General features: G+C 38.3%; 1 protein-coding gene across 3 annotated transcripts in view; it reads right to left on the reverse strand.

The window, feature by feature from the left end:
• The window catches only part of PHACTR4 (phosphatase and actin regulator 4), a 125168-nt gene that overhangs the window by 94362 nt on the left and 7340 nt on the right, over positions 1-23466 (reverse strand). For 2 of the 3 annotated variants that reach the window (XM_020983309.2, XM_020983310.2), the window contains exon 2: positions 9710-9830. The exons of the other annotated variant lie outside the window; for it this stretch is intronic. The gene's annotated coding sequence lies outside the window, so the exon portion shown is untranslated. The remainder of the gene's footprint in view (positions 1-9709; positions 9831-23466) is intronic. 3 annotated transcript variants of the gene reach the window in all.

Below are 23466 nucleotides of genomic sequence, written 5' to 3' on the forward strand. Positions count from 1 at the left end.
TAAGCTAAACTGACACCTTCTGAGTCTATAAACACAACTTTATAAAGCTTTTTCCCCAAAGCATCCCACGCAACATGTAGAAAAATGCAAACTCGGCACATCGTTTCTGAAAGGTCACATACTTTCATTAGACCTTAACAACTCAAGAAAAGTGTTGAGTGAACTTGGGTGCCTACCACTTATTGTGGAATGTAAGCAGACAGAAATTTAAACATTTTCATAACTCAAGGCCAATGGCATCTAGTGTATAACTTGACAACACCACTTTGCTTAAAATGTAAACTCTACTTAACAGAATTACCACTTGAGAATAGGGATTGTTCTGGTGTTTTGTATCCCAAGTACCTAGCATAGTGTTTTACACATAGTAAACATTTATACTTATGTTTGCTGAATTGTATTAAAATGTGTGATTAACCCTGCCAAAAGAAAGGGATTATGGGTAGAGATTTTATTTTAAAGCTTTTATTTATCATTTTATTTTCCCCGGTTACACGTAAAAACAATTTGGGGGGGGGGTGAGGCAACTGGGGTTAAGTGACTTGCCCAGAGTTACACAACTAGTGAGTCTTATGTGTCTGAGGCAGCATTTGAACTCAGGTCTTCCAGATTCCAGGGCAGTGCTCCATCCATTGCGCCACCTACCTGCCCCTTAAAAACAATTTTTTGGAAACATATTTCTACATTAATCATGTTGTGAAAGAAGAAACAGAACAAAACAAAAATGAAACAAAAAAGTGAAAACAATATGGTTTGATCTGCATTCAGACTCCATCAATTCTTTCTCTGTAGGTGAACAGCATTTTCCAGCATGAGTCTTTTGGAAATGTCTTGGATCACTGTATTTCTGAGAAGAGCTAAGTCAATCATATTTGATCATTTCACAATGTGATTGTTACTGGGTACAATGTGTTCACTTCACTTTTGCTCACTTCACTGAGCATCAGTTCATGTAAGTCTTTCTAGGTTTTTCTGAAATTCACCTGCTCAGCATTTCTTTTTATCCCCCCAATTTCTTTCTTTATTTTTAGTTTTCAATATTCACTTTCACAAGATTTTGAGTTCCAAATTTTCTCCCCATCTCTCTCCTCCCCCGACCCCACAGTGGATAGAGATTTAGAGCAGAAGGTGACCTTCAGAGATTATCCGGTCCAGCTCCGCCATTTTATAGATGTAGTAAGAAGACCTGAACCCAGGTCCTCTTTCCATTAAAACAGCAAAACGAAAAAGGTCTGGCCTTCAACAGAATATACTTTAGGTACAATGAAAAGACACAATTCATTACTCAATTAAAGCCTTTACATTTTTAAGTAATATGACAATTCTGTTTATACATCGGAAAACAATTAGGAAACTGTTGTATATATATGAAAACCCAATAAGACTGAAGACATTATACAAGGCCAAAGATTCCATTAAGTCCTTGAGGGTAAGGATTGTCTTTTACCTCTTTTTGTACCCCCAGAATTGGCATAGGGCCTGCCTGGCATAGAATTGGTTACTAATAAATGTTGACTGATGAAAAGATCCATCCAGGCCAATTTTTAATCTTTGACAGAGGCACCGGGGAATAGAGAGGATGCTTTCTTTAAGGTTAATCTAAAATGTACTTTACTTCCCTTTAAAAAGATGAAGTATTTTGAAATTAACATCCACAGATTAATCCAAGCCCTCTAAAACCAGAGTTTCCAGACCATACTGCTTCCACAAGTAATGAGTACCTAAGTTTCTACTACCTGTCCTAAAAGCATCACTTCCTTCTATTTTTCTTAAAACTGTCCTTTTTCTGTTCTTTAATTCTAGGACACTAGGAATGGCAGCACTCACAAGGGAATAAGCTGGCCAAGGGAGGGTTAACCTTCCAGCTGGGATCAACTGAGAGCCTAAATCTTCACCCAGCACTGGTGAAATGCAACAAAGCCTTTCTTGTCGCTAACCACTGGTGCTCCATCCCCCTCCTCGGCCTCCTCCCTTCCTCAGACTTTGGCCTTCATATTTCTAATGCTGTCTAATAACCTGACTTTAACTTTGGCCTTGCTACTTCTGCTTGGTATTCCATGGGTTTAACTCTTCACTGACCCACACCTTCAGCCTGCGACAGCAGAAAAAGAAGACCTCGGACAAGGGACACGATGAATTCCTTCTGTTTTCAAATCATCAGAAATTCGGGAATTACGAGGGGATTCAGAAAGCATCAAGTCCAATTCTCTGACTTAAGAGATGAATAAACTGAGGCTTGGGTTACATTTGTGCTCTTCCAACTCTTAACCCTTGGGAGTCCAAATATATCCTTCCCAGCCTTGCAGCCACCTAACCGAACACACAGCTTCACCAACCTTGCACTAGTGCAGAGCTGAAAAATCAGAACCAGGTCAAAAAGTAAATGTTTAACAAAGCAAATAAAAAGACAGTAAGACACAGGTCGTAACTGCTAATCTGTGGTTTTCAAAGTCAATATGCAGGAAAGGCAGGGACACACTGCATGAGGGTACCTCTCTGCTTCAACCTGTGTCATCTCCCTCCTCCCATTCTGGCTGGCCAGTCTGATGGGATGAAGCAGAACCTGAAAGTTGCTTTAATATATATTTCTCTCACTATTAGTGATTTAGAGCCTTTTTTCATGTGGTTGTTGATATCTTCTATTTCTTTCTCTGAAAAAATGCCTGTTCCTATCTTTTGACCTGGCAAATGGCTCTTAGGATTTATGAATTTGAATCAGTTCCTTATACATTTTGGATATAAGAAATTTATCAGAGACACCTGAAAAGATTTTTGTCCCAGTTAACTGTTTGATCCCATTCTTTCCCATCTTTCCTCCTTGCCACAACTCTTCTCAGAGCTCACCTCTAATACTGCAATGAACATTTTTGCCTATCTGGAACTTCTCTGTTACTGACCTCCTTGGAATACATATGCAGTAGTGGGATTGCTGGGTCAAAGGATACAAACAGCTATTGAATTTTTCTTTCATAATGCTAATTTGTTTTCAGAAGTTCTGTACCAATTCACAGCTCCCCCAACAATGTATTTAGTCTCTGTCCTCCAACAGCTAATCAGAACCAACTATTTCCCCCTTTTATCATCTACACCACTTTCTGGGCATGAAATAAAACCTCAGAGTTGTTTTCATTGGCATTTCTCTTACTGGTGATTTGGACCCATTTTCATAAAAAGGGCAGCCTCCTATTTGGAATTATGCAGTGGCTCCAACAGCACAACAGCATGGGCCAGACCTCTTACTGCAGTCATGCCTTCCACTTCACACGGGTCAGTGGCATGGTGCCACGCCGCCCCCTCCTTTCCCCCCTTGAAAATCTGGGTAAAATGTTTTGGCCCTCCATTCGTACCAGAGAAGAAATCTGAATCTGTTCTTTTTCTCTTGTGGGGTGTTTACAGTACAATTTGGGTTTAGTACTTGGTCATAGACTCTGTATTGTCTGCGGCTTCCACAAAACTTCTCCAAAATTCCCATTTAATTTCTTATGCCAACCCATGATATATTGAAACCATAATGGGGAAAGCTGTGATGTGGAAGGGATTATTGGATTAGGTACATAATGCAGGTAGGTCAACTATAAAACAACTATAAAAGCACTTTTTGTAGTAGCCAAGAACCAGAAAAAATATAGATGCTCCATCAGTTAGGAATAGCTGGTAGATGGCGCAGTGGATAGCGCACCGGCCCTGGAGTCAGGAGGACCTGAGTTCAAATATGGCCTCAGACACACAACACTCACTAGCTGTGTGACTCTGGGCAAGTCATTTAACCCCAACTGCCTCACCAAAAAAAGAAAAATAAAAGGATTATCACTGCACTATAAGAATTGTTGAAAATAGTAGATACAAAAACAGAAAAATCTCATATGAACTGATGCAAAGTGAAATAAGCAGAATGAGGAAACAACAGGCACCACGATGACATTAACTTGAACAGAAAGGAAAAAACAATAAAAATCTGATGCTGAGAAATTATAAGGAGTAAGCTTGGGCCCAAGAAGAGATGAACAGATAATCCCAACTCCTCATTTTTTTTTTTGCACAGGTTGAGGACACTACATATTATGTCAGACTATATACATCATATCAGATATATAGGTGAATTTGACTGAATTCTCTCCCTCTCTTTTTATCTTCATTATAGATGATGGCTCTCTGGGAGAGGGAGGGATATAATGGGAAGTGGAGATGATTTTTTTCTTTAAAGACATCCACATGGCAAAGAATTGAAATTGAGGGGATGCCTATCAATTGGGGAATGGCTGAACAAATTGTGGTATATGAATGTAATGGAATACTATTGTGTTAAAAGAAATGAAGTGAAGTGGCAGCTAGGTGGCACAGTGGACAGGGCACCAGTCCTGGAGTCAGGAGGACCTGAGTTCAAATCTGGCCTCAGACATTTGACACTTAACTAGTTGTGACCCTGGGCAAGTCACTTAACCCCATTGCCTAGCGCAGGGGTAAAAAAAAAGAAATGAAGTGAGCAGAACCTGGAGAACATTGTACATAGTAACAGCAACATTGTGCGATGACTAATTTTGATAGATTTAGCTTTTCTCAGCAATGCAATCATCTAAGAAAATGTCAAAGGATTCATGATGGAAAATGCTATCCACATCCAGAGAAAGAACTATGAAGTCTGAATGTACATCGAAGTACACTATTTTCTCCTTTTTGATTTTTCTTTCTCATGGTTTTTCCCTTTGTTTCTGATTCTTCTTTACAACATGAGTAACATAGAAATACGTTTAATATGACTGTACATGTACAGCCTATCAGATTGCTTGCCATCATGGGGAGGGAGAAAAAAATTTGGAACTCAAAGTCTTATAAAAGTGAATGCTGAAAGCTATCGTTACATGTAATTGGAAAATAAAATACTATTAAGTGGGGGGACAAAAGACATTCACAAAAAATTTATTTTCAAAAAATCTATCTGGGGCTTCTACTTTCTCACCACTCACTCATTCCTCTCTCAATCTATTGCATTCAGGCTTCCTATTCCGTATCACTCATTTAAAACCATTCTTTCAAAATGAATCATGCCTTTTATTAAATTACTAAACATGAAGGCCTGGATACTCTTCTTCTTCCTTGGCTTCTGTTATGTTACTACATGGCTTCTGAGGTTCCTTCCAATTCCCAGATTCTGTCATTATGGGATTCTGCTTTCTCCTGGTTTTCCTCCCACATGTTGGACTGGTTGCTGCTTCTTACTCAGTATCCTTCAGGGGTTCATCTGGTTTATCCATCTTCTTTCTCCATCCTTTTTATCCTTTTCCATCGCCCATTCAAAATGGGGGTCTCCCAAAGAGCCCTCTGCCCAAGGCATCGCCCTTTCCATCTCTTCCTCTCACTCTCCACAATACACATACACACACACACAACCACATACACTTTCTTTTAGTGATCTTATCCACTCCAACTAATTCAATTATGCCCATGCAGATGATTCCTACAACTATTATCTTAAGCCCTAATATTTTCTTCCTCAAAGCGAGTCCCATAACTCCATCTGTCCACTAGACATTTTAACTTGGATATCCAGTTAGCACCTTAAATTCAAGTGTCCAAAACTGACTCATCATCTTTGTTCCTAAAACTACCCATCCCTCTCAATTTACTTTTAATTTTTGATGTATCATTGTTCATTCAATTTACATTGTTTTAGTCACTATATATTGTTTTCTTGACTCTGCTTACTTCACTTTGCATCAATTCATTTAGCTCTTTCTATGCTTCCTTATATTCATTACAGACATAATGCAATAAATTATGTTCATGTATCACAATTTGTTTAGCCATTCCCCAATTGATGGACATCTACTTTGTTTCTAATTCTTAGCTATTACAAAAACTGCTGCTATAAATATTTTTGCAGTACATGAGCAGGTGTTTTTTTTAAGTCAATGGCTTCTTTGGTGTATAAGCCCAGTAATAGAGTCTCTGGTTCAAGAAGTATAGACACTTTAGCTACTTCATTTGCATAATTGCAAATTGCTTTCCAAAAAGGTTATACCATTTCACAGCTCCACCAACAATGTATTAGTGTGCCTATCCTCCAGATCCCCTCCGACATCAATTGTTGCCATTTTTGGTCATTTTTGCCAATGTGCAAAAATGTAAGGCAAAATCTCAGAGTTCTTTTGATTTGTCTTTCTCTTATTATTAGTGATTTATAACATTTCTTAATGTGGTTAGGAATACTTTGCAGTTGTTTTGATTTTGTTTGTTCAAATTCTTTGACCATTTACCTATCAGGGAATGATTACTACACCTACACACCTACACACACACACACCACACACACACACACACACACACACACACACACACAACTTCCTGCTTTATGAAAATTCACAATATGCTAATTTGCCTTTCCATAAAGAATTTTGAAAGAAATCTGCATTCTGCATTGTTGGTGGAATTGTGAACTGATCCAACCATTTTGGAGATCAATTTATAGCCCAAAAGGCTATAAAAATGTGCATACCCTTTCACCCAGCAACAGCACTTCTAGGGCTGTATCCCAAAGAGATCATACAAATGGGAAAAGGACCCACATGTACAAAAATATTTATAGCAGCTCTTTCTGTGGTGGCAAAGAACTGGAAATTGAGGGGATGCCATCGATTGGGGAATGGCTAAACAAGTGGTGTATATGAATGTAATGGAATATTACTGTGCTATAACAAATGAAGAACAGGCATACTTCAGAAAAACCTGGAAAGACTTGTATGGACTGATATCAAGTGAAGCGAGCAGAACCAGGAGAATGTTGTACACAGTAATAGCCATGTTGTGCGATGACTAATTTTCATAGACTTAGCCTTTCTCAGCAATGTGAGGATCTCCAAAAGTCTCATAATGGAAAATGCTATCCACATCCAGAGAAAGAACTATGGCATTTGAATGCTGATCAAAGCATACTATTTGCTCTTTTTTTTCCCTTCTATTTTGTTTTGTTTCCTCTTTCTGGTGGTTCCTCCTATTGGTTCTAATTCTTACTTACAACATCACTAATGTGAAAATATGTTTAATAGGAATGTATATGTATAGCTGATATCAGATTGCACACCCTGGGGAGGGAGGGGAAGAAAAATTTTAAAATTCAAAAGCTTAAGGAAGTGATTGTGGATAAATCAAAATAAATTAAAAAAAAAGAAAATACATTTAATAGGAATATATATGTAGAGCCTATATCAGATTATATGCCATCTTGGGGAGGGAGGCAGGGAGGGGGAGAAAAATTTAAAACTCAAAAGTGTATGGAAGTAATTGTTGAAAGCTAAAAATAAATTAAAAAAAATTAATCCGCACTCCAAAAAATATGCCTATGTTAAAACTTCACCTTGTGGTACTGTGCTCTCTCTGCTCCTGCCTCTCAGCTCAGCACTCCATGACCTCCCACCCCCCATCAAAAAAATCCTCCAAGTGAAAAATGGACATGGGGAGAGACCCCCACCTTGCATCAGAGGCTTTTCTTATTCCCTTCCTGCCTCCCTTCTGCATGTCTGTGGGCAAACTGGCATTATGTACAAATCACACTACACAGAAGTTAGGGGAATGGTTCAATTATGTAAATCAAGAACTGTCTGTATATAAATTGTTTATTTTTCTTGGATACCAAATCTTTGTCAGAGAAGTTAGATACAAAGATTTTTTTTTCCCATTTCACCACTTCCCTTCTTATCCTAGATGCATCAATGTTATCTGGGCAGAACTTTTTCAGTTTCAAGTAATCAAAGTTATGTGCTATGTTTCTTTTTTTGCAGGGGGGGGAAGGAGGGTGCAAGGCAATTGGGGTTAAGTAACTTGCCTAGAGTCACACAGCTAGTATGTGTCATGTGTCTGAGGATGAATCTGAACTGACTCCAGGGCCAGTGCTCTCTGTCCATCGTGCCACCTGGCTGCCCCTTTAGACTATATTTTTAGTGGTTCTGATTCTTACAACATCACTAATGTGAAAATATGTTTAATAGGAATGTATATGTATAGCCGATATCAGATTGCACACCCTGGGGAGGGAGGGAAAGAAAATTTTTAAAACTCAAAAGCTTATGGAAGTGTTATCTTTTCTAATTGCCCCTATCTCCTTTGGTTAAGAAAACATCTCTTAGGGGCGGCTAGGTGGCACAGTAGACAGAGCACTGGCCCTGGAGTCATGAGGACCTGAGTTCAAATCCAGCCTCAGACACCTGACACTAGCTGTATGACCCTAGGCAAGTCACTTAACCCCAACTGCCTCACTAAAAAAACAAGAAAACATCTCTTACCCATAGCTATGGGAGGCAGATGATCTGTTTCTCTTCTAAATTTTTTATAGTATGATCTTTTATATTAAGATCACATATCCACTTACAATGTATTATTTATTGCATGTGGTGTGAGGTGTTGGTGTAAGCCTAATTTCTGCCAGACTGTTCTCCAGTTTTCCCAGTAGTTTTTATCAAGTAAGGAGTCTTTCCCTAAGTAACTCATGTTTTCTATTTTATCAAACACTGGGTTATTAAGTTCTATTATTTCTGAATCTCCCTTGTCTAGTCTGTTTCACTGACCTATCTCTTTGTTCTTGAACCAGTACCAAATGGTTTTGATGACTGCTGCTTTATAACATAGTATGAAGTCTGGACGTGCTATTCCCCCCCTTCATCCTTTCTTCTTTTAGTCATTTCCCTTAATATTCCAGATCTTGACCCTGAGCAAGTCACAAAACCTATGTCTGGACCAGTTTCCTTATCGGTAAAAAGAAGATAATAACAGCATCTATCTCCTAGAGTTGTTAGGAACTTACATGACACAATATTTATAAAGCACTCTGAAAATCTGAGAGCGCTACAGAAACGCTAGCTATCATCACTGTCATCATCAGCCATGCTACCTCCCTGACTGCAAGACCAGTGGCCTTCCCACCTCTCCACAGGGTACCTGGCCCTGCTCTTTTCCCAGCACATTTTCTTCTTAGGGTTTTTAAATGCTGAGGACCCTGAATTAGTAGCAAGACATGGGAACAATAATGGAAAAAGACAAGGGTGAAAGCAAAGATGTTCCGTCGTTTCAGTCGTATCTGACTCTCTGCGACCCTATTTGGGGTTTTCTTGGCCAAGATACTAGAGTGGTTTGCCATCTCCTTCTCCAGCTCATTTGACAGATGAGAAACTGATCCAAACCTAGGTTACATGACTGTCATGTCCAGGGTCACACTCCCAGTAAGTGTCTGAGGCCAGAACTGAACTCAGGAATATAAGTCTTATGGACTCCAGGCACTCTATCCCCAGCGCCACCTAGCTGCCCCCAAAGCATATGTTAAGTCCTAATTAACTGTCACCTTTTCACTCCATGCAATGGTACAAAAGAAAGTGACCCTGTCACCTTGACTGACAACAAATATTTGAGTGTATTGTACCACAACATACCCCACTTGATAAATTATTTACCACAGCCCATGTTCTGAAAGTGATGTCATCCATTTTCTGAAGGCAGAATCTAACCACCAGGAAAAAATTATAAACCCGTATGTCACAGAGCAGAGGAAATAAGGACTCACACTGACAGTGTCAAAGATACACTTCGACAAATAATGAACTAGTCTTTGACCGAGCTATGAACACTTTTGGGGAGGAAAGGCATCATTTAACATATCAGTGGTTACAAGACAGAATATACAAAGGGCTATGGATCAGTGATGGTATCAAGAGAATCAGCTTACCTTCTCCTCAATGGCTATGATCTATGGAAGAGACTGCATAACTAGATGCTGGGACATATGAACACTCTTCTGAAAATATCGACAACCACTTTTATTTCCCTTACAAGTTCAAGGATAGGTGCTGTATAGTAGACAGATAAAAGAACAATGGGAACATACTATCAGACTCTGGTTATCTACTGATTATACATATACACACATACATATATATATATGCACATATATACATACTGGTTATATATAATATATAACATATTGGTGATATACATAATATACTGGTTAGTTTTGATTACTTTTTTCTTTTTTCTTTATTTTAAAAGATAGTTGTTCTACAAGGAAAAAATGGTGGTACATTTACAAATGAAAGTGAAATGAAGTTTAATTTAAAAACCCTACAGGTCAGAAAGCTCAAGTCTGAATCCAATTCTAGCCCTCTCTAGCTATGGGAACCCTCATTTATACTCCCACTGCAAATACCCTAGTTCAAGATATAAGGAACTCATAATCTCTTGCCTAGATTACTATGATAGCCTCATAATTGGTCTTCCTACCTCTAATCTTCATGTCTACCCATAATGCACAAGTATGATCAAACTCCTCCAGTAGTTTACAATACCTTCCAAATAAACAATTAACTCCATAACCAGGCATTCAAAGCCAGCTACAATCTGACAAAAACTTGCTTTGCCATGGTTATTTCATTATCTGTTCAAGTCTTCTCTCCAGTCAAACTAGATTATTCATGTCTCCCCATATCAATCAATCAACAAGAATTTATTAAGGACCTGCTATGTACAAGGACTGTACTAGGCACTATAGGTCTAACAAAGAAACAAGCACTCTGACTCACAAGGATGGGGTGACAAATAACATATAAGTATGAAATAAACAAAAAAAAAGCACAGCATAACCAGAAGAAATAAAAATACTTATCAGAACCTATTATGCAGTTACCCCATTTACACCAAAACATTTATAGCAGCACATCTTGAAATAGCAAAGAATAAGAAACAATGTAGATACCCATCAGCTGTCGAATGGCTAAACAAATTGTGGAACATGAATGTAATGGAATATTACTGTGGTATAAGAAATTATGTATATGATAAATACAAAGAAATACAGAACGATCTACATGAACTGATACAGAAAGAAGTAAGCAGAGCCTAGAAAACAATAAACACAGCAACAACAATGTAAATTGGAAAGAACCACCCACGGTGGTTCAAAAGTGAATATAACAAAATTATAAAGACCAAGCAGGGCTCAAATGTAGAGATACAAGTTACTCATAACCCATCCTTTCGTGGAGGTAGAAGGTCCACAGATGTTACACATTGCCCATGACTTTGGACTTTTTCAATGTATTCATCAGTTGTGCTGATCTATTTTTCCCTTCTTTTTTTTCTTTTTTGTCTTTAAAAAGGGCAGTTTGTTACATGGGATGATTCTCTGAAAAGGGCTGGGGGAGGCATATTTGGGATAACTATGATGATGTGGAAAACAGCAGACATACGAATAAATAAACTTTACTTTTAAAATAGGTGTATGCTAACAAAACTAAGAATATAAAGAAATAGGATACCTTCAAAAATACAAAATGCCCAAACTTACAGAAGATGAAACAGAGATCTTAAATTACTAAAACTCAGAAAAAGAACAACTACCAGAGGAAAACAAAACAAAACAAAACAAAACCATGGTCCTTCTTATGGATTCACAAGAGAATTCTATCAAACTCGTAGAGAACAATTTAGTACCAATATTACACAAATTTCTGCCTGATCCCTTTTTTGTATGAGATAAATATGGCTCTGATACCTAAACCAGGGAAGAAGAAAACACAAAACTATAGATCAATATCATTAATGAATATCAATTCAAAATTTTAAATAAAATCCTGTCACACAGACTATAGACATTCACCAATCATTCACACAACCAAGCTCATTTATGTAATGCAACACAATTTATCATATTAGAAACAAAAACATATCAAAGCATGTGATTATCTGACTAGATGCTTGAAATTTTGTTGCTAAGTCATTTCAGTCATGTTTGACTCTCTGCGACCCCATTTGGGGTTTTCTTGGCAAAGATACTGGAGTATTTGCCATTTTATTCTCTAGCTCATTTTACAGATGAGGAAACTGAGGCAAACAGGGTCACACAGCTAGTAAGCTAGTAAGGCTGAATTTAAACTCAGGTCCTCATGACTCCAGGGCTGGCGCTCTATCAACTGCGCCACTTCGCTGCCCAGATACCTGAAAAGCCTTTGACAAAGCAGAATACTTTTGCTAAAAAGCCTACAAAGTATAGACACAGAGGAATCTTTTTTAAATATCATAAAAATATCTATCTAAAATCAAAAGCAAACATCACATGCAACGGGGACACACTAGAACCTTTCCCAATAAATTCAGGAGTGAAGCATGGATGTCCACTCCCCCCACTATTATTGTATTTCATTCTGGAAATGTCAGCAGTAACAATAAGACAAAAAAAAGAAAAAGAAATTAAAGGTGAAAAGAAAGGTGGAAGAGCTAAAAACTCCAATTTGCTAACACAATATAATGGCTTACTCATAAAATCCTCATTAATCTGCAAAGAAAGTAATTGAAACAACAGCTCCAACACAGTAGCAGACTACAAAATTGTTGCTGTTCAGTCATGGCCAGCTCTTTGTGACCCCATGCACCACACTGTCTAGCGCTTTCTTGGCAAAGATAGTGACCTGGCTTGCCATTTCCTTCTCCAGTAGATTAAGGACAACAGAGGTTAAATGATTTTCCCAGGGTCACAGAGCTAGTAAGTGCCCGATGTCATATTTGTACTCAGGTTCTTCCTGACTCCAGGGCTGGTGCTCAATTTACTGGGCTACCTAGCTGCCCCAACCTGAGCATTACAGCCCCCCAAGTGCAATCTGTTAACAACTGGTTTCCTTGAATTGCTTCCAGCAGTAAATAACCAGTGTAGGACAATGGTGTCATATTTTAATAACCTTGGCATTTTTAGGTAGGAAAAGAGAAAAAGTGGGATAGGAGGGGGAATCAAAAGGAGGAAATGATGTCCAACCTGATCAGTGAGATGAGTCAAGGTTCTCAAAAGATCTCAAGAGGTTAGAAAAATGAATCAAAATAAGACTAAATTGAGTCAGGATAAAAAGCAAGCTCTATATTTTGGCTTTAAAAAATTAATTTCCCTAGCACAGGACTGGGGAGGCTCGTGTGATAAAGCTGCCTCAAAAGATAGGGTGTCCTTGTCACTGGAAATCTTTAACCACAGCCGGATGGATATGTATCAGGAATGCTGTAGCATCTCTACGGTTTGGGGCAAAGGCTGGAGTAGATACAACCTCTGAGGTCTCTTTCAATTCTCAGCTTCTACATCACAGGAAAAATACACAGTACTCAGCAAAAGCAGAGTACTGAAATAAAGCCAAACAAGAGGTTACATGATGATGGCAAGCGGGGACTGCTTCAGAGAAGGGGCAGAACCACAATGGACCAATGAGATCACTTAGTCACTCCACACCCAGTGGAAAGCAGCGTTAGGGCAGGAAAAGAAAGCGCGCGCATACACACACACACACACACACACACACACACTCACTCACTCACTCACTCACTCACTGATGGCAAGCTCCAGTTAGTCTCGGAACCCAGCTATTCCTCTTCTTCCCAGTACAGCTGCAAATCTGTTTTTCTAGTTGTTATTCAGTCATTTTCCAGTCGTATCCAATTCTTCGTGACCCCATTTAGGGTTTTTTGGCAAAGATACTACAGTGGTTTGCTATTTCCTTTTCCAACTCATTTTACAGATAAGTAAGCTAAGTTAAGTGATTTGCCCAGGGTCCCACACCTAGTAAGTGTAACGACAGATTTGAACTCAAGAAGAGTCTTCCTGACTCCAGGCCGGCACTATATCCACTGTGTCATCTAACTGTTCCATTTTTCTAGTTACTTCAACAGAAAGATACACTCTTAATATTCCTCTTCGCCTTGACTCCTTTATTCCTGCCCTCCACACCACTAAAATACCGCCGACGAAAAAGAATGTTGTTTTTCCTGAAGTCTAAAAATGTACTAGTTACAAAACAAAAACAAAAAGACCCAGGCTAATGCCAACAAATCAGTGGGACTCTAGGACTGGAAGATGAGAAATTCCTTCTGCGTCAGCTTTCAAACGGCCTTTAGGCATTCACCTACCAGCTGAAACCCCTTGACAGAGAACTCTTCAAATCCATAGATTAACAGATAAGGGCATTTTAATTACAGCATTTACAAAGGACAAATATAAAAAGATTTCCCATCACCCAACCAAAAGCTGCTGTCATGGGAGATTAAGCACCAGGACGATAAAAAAAGGTAGAAGATTCCATGAGCATGGAAAATTTGGCTGCCTGGTTGATGATTAACTGGGAATAGGACCACATCAGATCTTGAGCAAATATAGAGTTCAGTTTTTTCCTAAAAGGTTTTTTTAGTTTAAAACTGCAAGACTAAAAACAATTTAGTGCTAAGAAGCAAAATTTTAGTGATCTCAGGACTGCAATATAAGCAGGAGTGGGGAGGGGGTGGAGGCCTGTACTGGGACCACCAGCTTAGTTCTAAGTCCTGGACATTCTGACTTCCTAGCTATGTGACCCTGAGTAGGTCATTTAACCTCTGAGTCTCAGTTTCCCCATTTGTAAAATGGGGGATTTGGACCCAATGACCACTAAGATCCCTCCCTGCATGATTTTTTTCATCTGCCCCATCTGCATCATCTGCATTTTTCCATTTGTTCTGCTCCATTTAACAGTACTAAAAGTGCTAAGTCAGAGGTTCTTAAAGTTTTTTTGGTCATGGACCCCTTCTCAGAACAATTATTTTTAAATGCATAAAACAAAATACAAAGGAAACAAATCATGTTGACGTACAGTTATCAAAATATTTTAAAAAACAAATTCCTGGACCATGTTAAGAACTGCTGCCATTAATGTTTAATGATGATCTCTGAGAGCTGAAGAATATATGAATAATGATAATTAATAATAACTCACATTTAATAGTACTTTAAGGAGGTTCCTTATACTATTAACCCCTTTATGTTGGAAAGACAAATTTTATTATTCTCATTTTACACATTAGGAAAATAAATGTTCAAGTGGCATGCCCAAGGTTCAGGTCTTAGTAATGGCAGAATTAAGATAACAAAATCAGATCTTCTGGCTCCAGCTATATAGGTCCAATGTTTTCCCTTCCAGCCTCTCTTATTGCTATGAGTCTGACCCCATGATACCAGCCCCATATTCCTCAAAGCAATGTCACTGTTGTTCAGTCATGTCTGACTCTTCATGACCCCATGGAGTTTTGTTGGCAAAAATACTAGAGTAGTTTGCCATTTCCTTTTCCAGTGGATTAAGGTAAATGGAGGTTAAGTGATTTGCCCAGGGTCAAACAGCTAGTGAGTGTCTGGGGCTGAATTTGAACTCAGGTCTTCCTCACTCCAGGCCCAGTGCTCTATCTCTATACTGAGCCACCTAGCTGCCTCCTGTCACATTTTTAGTCCTACAAAAAGTTAAAAAAACACATCCCTTCTTTCCATAAACAAAAAGTAAACTGAGGGCTGGGAGCGTACATTGTAACATGGCTTGTTTAGAAGTATTTGTTGAGTGAAAATAAAAATTATCAATGAATTTAAAATTTTCTGTTTGGGGACTGGATTCATTATTTCATCGGCATAGAGAACACTGTCTGCCAGTGCAAATCAGCACCCTCTGCAACTTCTCAATAAAGCAATGAAAAGCATTTATTAAGTAACTACTATGTCCCAGATCCTGTGTGCTAGGTGCTAGGCAAAGACAAAAATGTGAAACAGTCCCTGTCCTCCAAGAGCTTGCAATCTAATTGAAGACAGCAACATGGAATGCATAGTATCTATGAAATATAATCTATACAAAATAGCTATAATATAATTGCAGGTGGTGGGAGAGCATCTGAACTGAGCCTCAAAGGAAATGAAGAGGCAAGTGAGGAAGTGCATTCTGGCATTTCTTTGCACTGGGACAGCCACTGCAAAGCATAGATCAGAGTGCAAAGCACAAGAAAAGCATGAAAGACAATCTGGCTGGACTGCAGTGTTTTTGAAGGGGAAGAAGAGTAGTAAGGTTGGAAAGGTAGGTTGGAAAAGGGCTTTAAATGTCAAGTGGAAAACTTTCTATTTGATCCTAGGTAGTAATAGGGAGCCGCTGGAGTTGACTAAGTAGGTGAAGTGACACAGTCAAAGGTGTGCTTTAGAAAAAACATTTTGGCAACTGTGTGGAGAATGGTTGCAGTGGGTTGAGACTCAAGGCAAAGAACCAATTAGGAAACTAATGACATAGTCCAGGTGAGAAAGAAGTGATGAGAACCTGAAGTAGGTCCTGAATAGGGCTGTGTGAGAGTAGAAAGTAGGGGACCAATGCAAGCCAAGTGAAAGAAGAAATGAAACAATTTGGCAACTGAGTAAATATGTGAGGGGAGAGCAGAAAAGAGAGCTGCAAGGGGCACAAAGAGATTAAGTCACTTGCCTAAAGTCACACTCTGAATGGGGGGTAGGGGAATATCACATTGCTTCTCAAATAAAGATTAAAAATAAAACTTCACTTTTCCTACTCCCAAAAAACTCATCCCGCAAAAAAGTTTTCACTGAGTTAAGACCCAAAGGAAGGGGATCATTGGGAGGAAGGGGAAGAGTAGAAAGAAGAAATTCAATAAGTTACCTGAGAAAATGCTAATAGGGAGGAGTACAAGTGAATTTCAGTTATCAGTCACCTACATGCAACCAAATTAGTCATTTTAGCTACAAAGGAAAATTCTGAATAGGAAAACAATAAAATAATTTAATCTCTCAATTTTGGGGGCTTCTATCCTGTTAACCCCAATCTCAGTTAGAATTGATAGCTGTTGAAAATAATGTGCTTTGGGGGGCAGCTAGGTGGCGCAGTAGGTGGAGCTCCGGTCTTGGAGTCAGGAGGACCTGGGTTCAAATGTGACCTCAGACACTTGATACTTACTAGCTGTGTGACCTGGAGCAAGTCACTTAACCCCAACTGCCTTACCAAAAAAAAAAAAAAAAGAAAGAAAGAAAGAAAATAATGTGCTTTAGCTGTAATTATGGCTTAAAAAAGGGTAAGTGGATTTTCTAAACTCCATATCTAACACAGCAGAGCCTGCCAGCTGCCTGATATGTGATTACTGAGTATGTTTCAGGGGGAACCTCGAACTTCAAGGACCCAGACTTGTAATCCAACAGGCATCATAAGCCTATAGACAATTTCTAGAGGACTAATGCTCCCTCCAGGTAATGAACAGGCTGGACTGCAAAGTCTCTCATCACTAACACGTTCAGGTCCAAACAAGAATGGAGCAGGATCACTATAGCACTACGCCACCTTCACTACTTAAAAGTCTCTTTTCACTGAACAACACAATTCAATTCAATAAACATTTACTAAGCTTTTATATCATCCTGCTGCCTGCACAGCTAAAGTGTATTCAAGACTTTTTAATCACTTCTTTCACAACATGACTAATGTGGAAATATGTTTAATATGATGGCACATGCACAGCCTATATCAGATTGTATGCCATCTTGGGGAAGGGAAGGGTGGGAGCAAAAATTTGGAACTCAAAATCTTATAAAAGTGAATGTTGAAAACTACATGTAATTGGAAAAATAAAATATTAAATGGAATAAAATTTTTTTAAAAGGCCTTCAATCATTGCCAGGCTCCCCCAAAGTATTCTTCTCTATCATGGAGATCTGGTGTCAAGTAAAGAAGATGGAAAATGAGATGGCTGGATGCTCCATGGGTCCCTGTTTACAGATAACACTGAGTTGACTCTATCATACACCAGAACACTCTGCTGATTCTCCTAGACAAGATCCACAATCACTTGAGAGTCTGGCTTAATTGTCTACACAGAAAAAAATCAAGTGGAGAAAAATGCCTATAGCCCAGGCAATGATACAGTTAGATCTACTGACTGAGAAGCTCTATAATTTGTCTTTCTTGGAGAGAGTACAAATGGACAAAGAATGGAGAAACTGAAGGTCACCCAAAAGGCAATGGAGAGGTCGATGATAGGCATGAGTAGGCAGCAATGTATCACAAACAAGGAGTTACAAAGGAGAATCCATCAATAAATGAACAAACATAATACAGAGTGTTCCAAAAATGATAGTGTGGTTTTAAGCCATTAAAGCTATTATTAACAATTGTGCCAGATGCTGGGGATAAAGACAACAGATGAAACACTCTCTGGTGGTCACATCACAAGTGTCTTCCCAGGGCTCTCTCAAACAGTCCTCCCTCCTCATCTCTTACAGTACAAGAGTATTCCGTCACATTCTTCTAATGTAATTTGTCTATTCATTCCCCAAATTATGGCCACCAACTCCTCAGTTTCCATTTTTTGGTTAACAAAATGTCTTAAGTGCTAACTCCTTCACACCAGGCACTGTACTGGGGATACAGAGAAAGGCCAGGAGGAGACAGCCTGATTTATCCATCAGCTGTGCCGCATTCCTAAGGGAATTTGGCTGAATGAATACTCTGGAGAAGCTATTTTAAGTTTGAGTCCACTCTCCCCGGGGCAAAAAGGTAGAATCTGCCTGAGTGGGTGCCCTGGGGTTTTGGGAGGAAATGTCTGGACTTCAGTTCTTCCTGCTTCAGTTACCCTGAGTGCTGATGCTTGCCCCTCTGAGATTAACTACTGCCTTCTCTGTGCAGATCTTCCACGCACCTTATCATGTCTACATTGTCTTCCCCAGTAAAAAGCTGGCTCTTCAAGGGCAAAGTCCGCCCTTTTGCCTTTCTTTGTATCCCAGCAATGACTAAACATACAACAAATGCTTGTTCACTAATGTCACTGAATCATCCGTCTGACACACTCACCACTATGATACATCAGTATAAGGATGGCAAACAAAGGAAACTATAGTTTAGAAGAATTTTTCTTTGCTTTGTCCTTGGTTTACCATGATGAATGAGAAAAATTATAAAGAGCTTCTTCACAAATGAGATATAAAATTCCTAAGTGACAAATTCATATTCCCTAAAAAGGTACAGTTCTCTCTTGACAAACTCAGAAGCTTTAGTTACTTAAGTCTTAAAAAGCCAATTTGGACTAGTAAAAAAATGACAAGCATTTGGACTACATCCCTTGGAGATATATATGTAATAAAAACATCTTTTACATGCTGATTTTACTGTTGGAAAAAACTTGAGAAGTGAAGGAAGTTAATGCTGACACAGGAGTGTGAGGCTCATGGCAGACAGAAATTCTCCATACCAATCCCAACTCCAACACTTGGGGATTTCAAAAATACATGTCAAATCACTCCAACATGCTCCCTCACAGGATTAGTTGGTATAAGGAAAACCCTTGGTAAAACTATAAAACACTAAACCTGAGCTGCAGAATGAATGAATGAATAAATTTAAAAACATCTGCTTAGGACCTACTATGTGCAAAGCACTGTGCTAAGTGCTGGGGATATGGACAGAAAAGTAAGGCAATTTGCTCTCAAGGAGCTCACTTTCTAGCGAGAGGGAGAGAAAACATGGGAGGTTTCAGCTCCAAGTCAGAAAGTTTCAGGTCACAAAGCTAGTTTGGAGTAGCTTCCTACTGTGTTAAAAATATGTACATAAAGATCATAAAAGAACCTGGAACAATATAAATACTCAAATGTTAACATAATAAGACCTCTACTTTTAAATAAAGTAGCTTAACTTCATAATTTAAGAGTCAATTTCAGGAACTTAGAAATTTCAAAAAGACTTTAACCATAATGTTCAAAGTTTAACATTCTACGGGGAAAGTTAACATAAAAAATAGTATTAATTTTTCTCTCCAAGAAAAAAAGTCAGCTCCTCCCTTTAGTTAAACATTGCACTGCTTACGGCCACTGTGTTAAACATGAGTGGTATTATGAATAGCTATCTGAAGAGGTGTGGTTCACTGATAAAAAGAAATATTTCATGCTTGTCCAGTTTCTCTCAGGAAACACCACAATTGAATTCCTGCAGTATCACTCTTAGAAATTCTAAGTCGTTTACTATTTTAAATCCAAGAGCAAAAAATATTTGATAGAGCTAGGAAAAAACCCAGGCCATCTTAATCCCCAGTGTAACTGGAGGTAAAAATCTTTCTGGAAACAAGTAGGATCTTGTAATTAAAAAATATTACTCTACCCATTGTTTCATCTGTAAAATTTAGAGAAATCTCAGATCTAAGTAGTTTGAATATTTCTTATCAGCCTTGTTTCTCATTCCCCTAAAAAAAGCATTATTTAATTCAAGAGTTCTATTTAGAAGAATTTCAGTACCTCACGTACCTAACAGTGTTTAGCACATAGTAGATGCTTAATAAATACTTATTAAATTGGTTGGAAATGTCTTCCAAAAGATTCAATTGACAGACAAGGAAACTGATGCCCAGAAACGCTAGGTCATTACAGGATCTCCCAAAACCTCCAAATCTTGTGACTCACTGTCAATGACTCTTGACAGAAATCTATTTTGAAGTATTGATCACGAGAAAAGTTAAGCCAAAGCCTTTCAAATGCAAAACAGAGACCTAAACAGAACTCCTTTCTAGCATTACAAGCCTTGGATATTGTCTTACATCGGATATGTCCTAACGTGGACACAAAATTGCAGAACTCAGAGATTCAAAAGTATCAAATTTTCACAACTGATGTGCCAAACTTGTCTCCTATTTACAAAATCTCAAACAATAATAGATTTCTTCCTAAAAATTGGTAATATTAAATTTTCTGTTTCTACTGTTTTCTACATCACTCACCCTGGAGTTGTTCTACACCTCATTTTCCCTCCTATCCCTTTCCCCCAGCATTACGTACCAAAGAAATCAAGTTGTGGCCAAGAAAAGTCTGCTACCTCTGGGAAGTTAATAAATCGAGCAAATAACTCAGCAAAATTTTAAAATCTGTTTGCTTCACACGGAGATCAGGACAAAAACAACACTGATTTTACAAGTTAAAAACAATCATAACCATGATCTTCACTATGGCACTGCAAATCTCTTTTGGTTAAAAAAGAATAATCACCTACCACATTTGCTCTCAAACATTTTCCCAACTTGGACAGCCTTGAGAGAGGCCCAGACAAGTTAAAAAGTATTTATTTATCAAATGTTTTAGATCACTGTTAGGAATTACTCCAATCAGTTAAAATTCTGGGAGGTTACTTAGTCACTGAATTCATAAAGTCTACTAAAAGGGCACTATATGATGTAGGCCAGTTATTACATTGTTCCCTGTAGTTTTCTGAATGATGTGCACAAAACATACTTTCATTCTAAGAGGCTGAGCAGTATATAGAAAAAGCAATAGATTCAAAGTCAGAAGACTTGGGCTCAAATCACACAGCTCGGAATTCCACACAACATGTAGGATCAACGGGCTGAACCTCAGTAAGAGGTGGTTTGGGCCTAGTCATTCTCTAAAATCCCTCCCAACTCTAATCTGATCTCAGCTCTATTAGTTTAGGCCAGCAGATAGCCCTTCCAATCATCCCCCTCCTCTGTTATCTTCAATCTTTCCTTATGTACTAATGCCTTCTGAGCAGCTACAAACATGTCCATGTTTCCCTCATCCTTAAAAAAAACCTCTCTAGACCGCACAGTCTCTGATAAACATCTCTTCTCTCATTCTCAGCTAAACTCTGAAAAACCTACTCTGCACTGCCTCTGCTCTCTCTCTTCTAACTCTGCAATCTGGCTTCAGATCCGGTCATTCAACTGGTACTGCTCTCTGCAAAGTTACCAGTGATCTCTTAGTTACCAGACTTAATAACCTTTTCTCAGTCCTCATCCTGAACTTCTCGGCAGCATCTGTCACTACTGATCACATTCTGGGTGCTTTCTTCTCTGTGTTTTTGTGACAGTGCTCTTTCTTGGGTCTCCTACTATCTACTACCTTTCTGACCATTTCTTCTCCATCTTTTTTGTTGAATTTTCATCCCTGTCACAACTTCTACTACTCACAGGTACAGGCCAAGGCTTTTTCATTAACCTGTCTTTTCTTTCTACACCAGGGGTTCTTGGTTCTGGTTCCCAGAACCAATGGATAGAATAGACTTCAGAGAATCTGTGAACTAGAATGTGAAAAAATTACATCTTTATTTTCACTAATCTTTCATTTCTTTTGAAATACTATTACTTATTCCATGCATTTAGAAACATTTAAAAACATTCTGAGAAGGGGACCTAGGTTTGATAAAAGAGGTCTATGCAAAAGAGGTCTATGACACCAAAAGAAGTTGACATTCCTTGGTCTACAAAATGAGAACAAATTATACAGTAACAACAATATTGTAAAGACAAGCAACTTTGATAGATGCAGGGTCTCGGATCAACCTACAATGATCAACTACAATTTCAGAGGATTCATGATGCTATCCACCTCCAAACGGAAAAGTGATGGACTCAGAAAGAAGACCGACTTTTTTTTTTGCATATGGCTGTGTCTATCTTCCCCTTAGAAAGCCTATCATTGCACTAAGTATATTTTACATGTTTAGTAAATACTGCCTGGCAGACTGGCTTCATTCACATTCATACTTTGATTACTATTTTCCAGCCAATGTAATGAAATAAAATATTTTATTAACGTAACAATGCATTTTAAACAAACCATGTATGCATGCTATCAAGATCTGGGACTCAAGGTAAGTTTTTATTTTCTGTAAACACCCAAATGAAGCACCCAGGAACATTATAACCTCAAAACAGACTAGCTGGCTCAATATACATTTAGTGTTCTCTTCTCCGAACAGCCACACTTACCACTGAATATTGAGGCCCACAAGGACTTAACTTTCAGTTAGTATCCTATTGTGTAGTGCCTATCACTTTATTTTCATTAAATATGATATGTAGAAGATGTTGAGTTAAAAAAATCAAAACTCTCAGGTTGTCACAACTTATATTTGACACTTTACATATAAAGAAGTTTTGTTTCAAAGTCTGCATGCGAAGCGTCTCCTATTCCAGCCATCTCTTCCTTGTCCGCCTACACAAAATACCACAATTTCACTTCCTCTCTAAATACCTCCTCAGAAATTTTTGGTTATAAACCTTTACATTTCTCTTCTCTTCAACTAACCTCTTATACTTGTGGCACACTTTTTCTAGCAGTCTTGTTTAAGAAAATGACAATCACATAGGACAATCAATTTTGTATTCTACAGATTGGAATGAATGATAGTCACTCTCCATGAAGGGAGGACAGATAAGGTTAATATCTAAAAAATTTAACAAAGCAATCTCATGTTTAATGATCATAAGCATTCTTAAGTTTTTGTTAAATTTATGGAAAATCTGAATAACACAAGTTGATATTACTAAATAAACACTTTGAAGAAATAATTCTTAATCAATTTCTCTCAAAAAAACCCAAACAAACCCTACTGAGGCAACAAAGGCCAGTTTTCAGGTTTACTGGCATCTTTCTGTTTTTCAAAATAATGATTATCTCCTTTGAATTTGATAACAAACCTCTAACATATAAGAAAGGCTTCCAATTTTGGAAGGCAGGGTCAACGTTCAATACTCCTAAAGAGAGATTTTTCATTTTCAAATTCATATAAATATTTTTATTCTCATGTGATACCAATAGAACACAGAATCAAAGAAAGGGACCTTTTGAGATCACCTAATCAGGGGTGGGGAACCTGAGGCCTCGAGGACACATGTGGCCCTCTA

This window comes from Phascolarctos cinereus, unplaced genomic scaffold, assembly GCF_003287225.1.
Source record: "Phascolarctos cinereus isolate Bilbo 61053 unplaced genomic scaffold, phaCin_HiC Scaffold_726;HRSCAF=1367, whole genome shotgun sequence".
In the NCBI taxonomy this organism is placed as follows: domain Eukaryota; kingdom Metazoa; phylum Chordata; class Mammalia; order Diprotodontia; family Phascolarctidae; genus Phascolarctos; species Phascolarctos cinereus.